At 42.9% G+C, this 5,000-nt stretch overlaps 1 protein-coding gene across 1 annotated transcript in view; it reads right to left on the bottom strand.

Annotated features, from left to right (window-relative positions):
- Positions 1 to 5,000, bottom strand: part of SALL1 (spalt like transcription factor 1) — a 15,982-nt gene that overhangs the window by 10,492 nt on the left and 490 nt on the right. The window lies entirely within an intron of this gene.

The raw sequence follows: 5,000 nt of genomic DNA, 5'->3' as shown, positions 1-5,000 counted from the left end.
CCTTAAGGCTTGAGCTAAACTTTGACTACATAAACATTGGCAAAGGGACAAGAAACTAAATCCCTGTTGTTTGAGGGTAAAACTGAGCTATGGGAACTACCTGTCAATCTTCCCCTTCGGGGGTCTGGCATCTGAGGGTGACAGGGGAATAAGGTTAGCAAAAGAAGCCAGGCAGATAAGGTGAAACTAAAATAAACTCCTAACTTCCTGCTAAGTGACTAGTAAGACTCAATTTGGGGGTCATTGGTAAGATACTAAAGTACATATTGTGATGTGGACCTTGTCACCTTTGGACGGAAGAGGGCTAGCAAAGGTTAAAATAGCTCAACACATGGTGGGGTTTTTTTTTTGTTGTTTTTTGCTTCTCCTCCCCTCGCTCGTGTCACACACGCCCCGATCCCTACCACACAAACTTTTCTGGAATATTAGATCAGCCTACCAAACTCTGCACTTGCCTAGTCCAACTTTTGATTGTCCAAGAAGATTTTGAAAAAGGTTAGTGAGATACACCAGGACATGTCAGGCAACCCCAACCCCCCAAACAAACAAACAAACAAACAAACAAAAACAAACGAACGAACAAAACAAAAAAAAATCACTATTTTTCAAAAGAAAAAAAATACTGTCTGCTGGGGAGTGCTTGGTTTTAAGTAATAATGTCATAAAACTTAGCTGGTTCTCTTCCCCTTTTCCCCCTCACTTCTACTAAGTAGAGAATGTTTTCATTCCAAATGAGTTTTTTGTATTGTTTGCTTTTTTAAAAAAAGTACTCCAAGGGACCTCTATGCTTTTAAAATCACCTTGCTACACAACATGGCCTAAAGAAACAAAAACACAGAAAGACAATAAACAGCCACTTGTACCGGCAAAGAAAATTAGACATACAAGTACCCCAGGGGAAGAGATGAAGAGACATGCATATGTAATATCAAGATATAGAAATACACATATAATGTCATACATATTGTTAAAATTGTTTTGTAAAACTTGTATAAATGCATCTTCTTAGCCAAAGAATGTTTTCTCACTCTGGGGTCCTCCATTATGCAGCAAACTTAAAACAGGCCTGACTAAACATGGATTCCTTTCAATTGCCCTATCTTGCAGGTGTCGGTTTTTCCAAAAAAGCAATTAATTACAGTTCCCACTAACCTTTTGGGTCTAGAAATCAATGTGTGGCCCATTAGCCTGCTCACAATGAGTAAATTACTTCAGTAAATAATAGAAATTCATTATTAATATAAACAGAAGAATTTATTTTTATGATTCTTCATATTGAAGGGTGAGTAAATATTTTATCTATAATGCATGGCTGCTATTTTTTCTCTCAAAACTACCTTTACCCCAAAAACTCTGAGTAATAAAGTCATTTTCTCATATTTGAAGGAGGTTAATTAGGCCACAAAGCTAATCCTATTTCAAAACCAAAACCAACCAAATAAAAACCAAACCCCACAGAAACAAGAAACACTCAAAAAGTAACTGAAATTCAAAATTCCCAGAAAAACACAAATATTTAAAATATAAATGCCATGTTATTTCTTCTCAGAACTATTGATCCAGAGAAACAACCATTTAAAGGGATGTTCATCTTTTGACCAGTGATTCTTCACTTGTTGAATATCCTTTCAATGAAAATTAATATTAGCCAGTTTCAAAGCCCTGCCTCCCCCCAAATCAGGAGTCTATTTGGGACATAATTCTTGTATCTACAGATATGTAAAATATAACTTAAATTATAAAGATGAGAAAGATATATTTCTGTTTCATCTCCCTTGGCAAAGCAAAGTTATAAGACATCCCAAAGATGGCTAGGACTTTCTCTGTAACCAGGCATACATATGAGCTTTTAGTCTTCAAAAATGACTTGAACAACTGTGCCTACACTTCTAAAGAAATTTCCTAGGTCAAGGGGAGGGGGAGATGATTTCCTGGGTCATATTTTGAGGGAAAAAATACACAAATATAAAATGGTCAGGTCAAGCTGTGATGAGTATGTGTAACTGTTTATATAAAGTACAACTTTATCTCTTCAGTATTTCATAATGCCATAATTTAAACCTGCCTCTAGACTTAAATATCCTTGTTGAAATGTTGATTTCCGTCTGGATGTTTTAACTGCCTTATGGGGGAAATTATTTTTAAAACAAAAAAATATGACTGAAGTATGATTAGAAGGCGTGGGTAGAGGTGGGATGCTGAATTATCTATGGAAGTGACAGGTTAAAAGAAAAATATACATGTCTCCACGTAGACACACACACACACATATATATGGTAATTCTTAGGTTTATAATGAACACTAAATTCCATTTTTCTCACAAATATACTCAACTGATGTGTGGTGAATTGGAAAGGCACTCTTCTAAGGCTGGTGCTCTGTAGGATTAGTTGTATACTAATATTATTACAACTTACTAAATCCTGTAACACTATTACAAAATATACCCTCCAGGCAACTTCGACAAAACTTATTGTTCAAGCATGTAAAAAAAGCCATAACTTAGAACCATTACTACAAGAGCGAATGAGGGGGTTTGAGGTGAAGGACCCTGGCTGGGAGGGAAGTTTCCTACCTTGTTTCTAATAGTTAACTGCTAGTACTTAAAAAAAAAAAAGCAACAAAAAACCCTGACTCTCACTTATTTACTTAATTAACTTACCTTACCGCTCAAATAAACTTAAGAAAATGAGGTAGTGAACTTCTTTTATGCTACCCTTTATGAGAAATATTAACTATTGAAAATTCAGGATTTCAGAGTAGGGGCAAGAGAAAAGAATAAGTCTGGCAAATGGGGTTTGCTAAAGCCCTGCATTTTGAAAACTTAATAAAATAAAATAAAATGCCTTTTAAAAGTAGCAACATCCACAAAAAGGAAAATGAACAGACACCAAAAACTTTGTGGGGGACTGCTACAGAACCATTTGGGAAAGTAGAAAAACAATACAAATAATAAAAAAAAAAAAAAAAAAACTTGCTTCCTGCAAGTTCATTAGTTAATTGCTCAAGTATTTACAGGTTGAAGGAGATTAAGTTCAGGGGTGTTTTCAGTTTCCCTTTTCTTACTTGGTTCCTGGTTCTAGGTGGGTTTAGGTTGAGTGGGAAATAAGAAAAATATTTGCAAAACAGATATTCCATTTATATGCAAGCGCAGACCCCCAAGCTTTGTCCCGGGTCTCTAGAGCGAGCACCCGAACCCGGGACTCTGAGACCTTTGGACGCTTAATCTTCTGTTCCCCTTCTTCACCCCCTCCCCTAAGCCCGAATTTCCAGTGTGTAAGAGTGAGGGTGAGGGATGTGGAAAGGGGGTTCCCTGATGTAAGCTTGTCTTCTCCGCATCCTTTTACCTATTGGGAGTTTCCCGGGAGTCAGAGGTGGCAGCTTAGGGGATAGGCTAGGCCCCGAGGGGCACGCGGACCCCGAACCAGAAAACAGCAAAGGCCAGGCCTACTTCTTCTGGATCTCGGGATTTGGGGTATTAAAATGAGTGTGAATGAGATTGATGTAGGGTTGAACTCACAAGAGGCCCCAGGTCTTCCTTCAGAGCGGTGCCCTGGTCCCTAAGCTCCCTCCTTGTCTCCTCTTCCCAACTCCTCCCCCATCCCCATCCACTGCCCGACAATTTCGGGTCCAGGGAGGGAAAGGGAAAAGAATCGAGGATTCAGAACCCCAGCTTGGACGGCTGAGGACTGTGCCTTGTCCTAAAGGCGGCCTGAGGAGACCCAAACCGAGATGTCTCAGGCGGCCCAAGCTGATCCCAAGGAGGCGATCCCTCAACCTCCTCCATCAGGGCCTCAGTCCCGAGAACGCCCAGAAGTTGTATTACTAGGGGACCGAAGGTAGATTTCTCTGCTCTGGATCCCACCTCCCTCCCCACCCCAATTTTCGCATACAAACTTTGCGGTACTTCCTTCTTATTCAGCACCAAGTGACTTTCTAGTTGCAGTGGGAGGAGGAAGAATGGGGGGGATGTTTAAACTGCCCCCCTCTCCCAGGTTCTACAGCCCCTTCTCAGCCCGATGACCCTACCCAGCCGAAGTGTCCAAAGAGCAAACTAATTCCCCTGCCCACCCATCTCCAACACACAGAAGATGCTGGGGCGGATGAGGAGTGGGAATCGAATTAACTAAACCCCCTGTCCTTACCTCTAGTTAGCCCCATTGACCTCGGGCAAAAGGCTGCTCGCGCCCCGGGCTCCAGCCAAGTCAGCGGCAAGCAGACCTTGAATTCGCTCTCACCTTCTCTCAGTTCTGGGACCACAAACGAGTCCCTAGCCTCGATCCCGTTACTATCTCCACCACCCCGGGCAGCCCGCCTGAGGGAGGTGTATGTAGGTTTTGTGCGTTCGGGGCTGGGGCGGGGGGCAGGGAAGAAGAGAGGAGAGGCGCATCTCCCGCCGCTACTCCCCCTTCAAACTCCCCCCCCACCCCCAACTCGGAGCCAAGCTCCGGACGACGAAGTAAACTTCCTTTCCCGAGTCAGGACTGGGGCGACGAAGGGATAGGGATTTATCTTGGGGCGACGGAGCCGAAGGATTTGCGGTCCACCGAAAGGGGTGGCGGTAGGGTATGTATAAGGGAAGCGGCGGGGCTGGGGAGGAGGCAGCAATCACAAGCCCTAGGGACAGGGGAGAAGACCCATCCGTAACCAGAATATCGAGTCCCGATCCTCTAGTCCTTTCCCTAATCCCGGCTCCGCTTGGGACACACTGTCCAGTTTCTCCCTTTTCCCTTCCTTCACTCTTCCCCTCCCCCACGAGCCGGGTCTCCTCTCCCCAGAAAAAGAAAGGGAAAAAGAGAAAGAAAAATAGCCTTCCTTCCCTCCCCACAAAATGTTGGATGAAACCAACAACTCTTGAAACTGTTAGAGCTATGAGAAGATCTGAGTTTGCTTTTAGGAGAAAGAGAAAGAGAGAGAGAGAGAGGAGAGGGAGAGAGAGAAAGAGGGAGAGGGAGAGGGAGAGAGAGAGAGAGAGAGAGAGAGAGAGAGAGAGAGAGAG

This window comes from Petaurus breviceps, unplaced genomic scaffold (assembly GCF_028583685.1).
Source record: "Petaurus breviceps papuanus isolate PSGF00001 unplaced genomic scaffold, PetGlider_PUasm1.0 171, whole genome shotgun sequence".
In the NCBI taxonomy this organism is placed as follows: domain Eukaryota; kingdom Metazoa; phylum Chordata; class Mammalia; order Diprotodontia; family Petauridae; genus Petaurus; species Petaurus breviceps.
The sequence above is the reverse complement of the archived record's forward strand: the minus strand, read 5'-3'. Positions and strand labels throughout refer to the sequence as shown.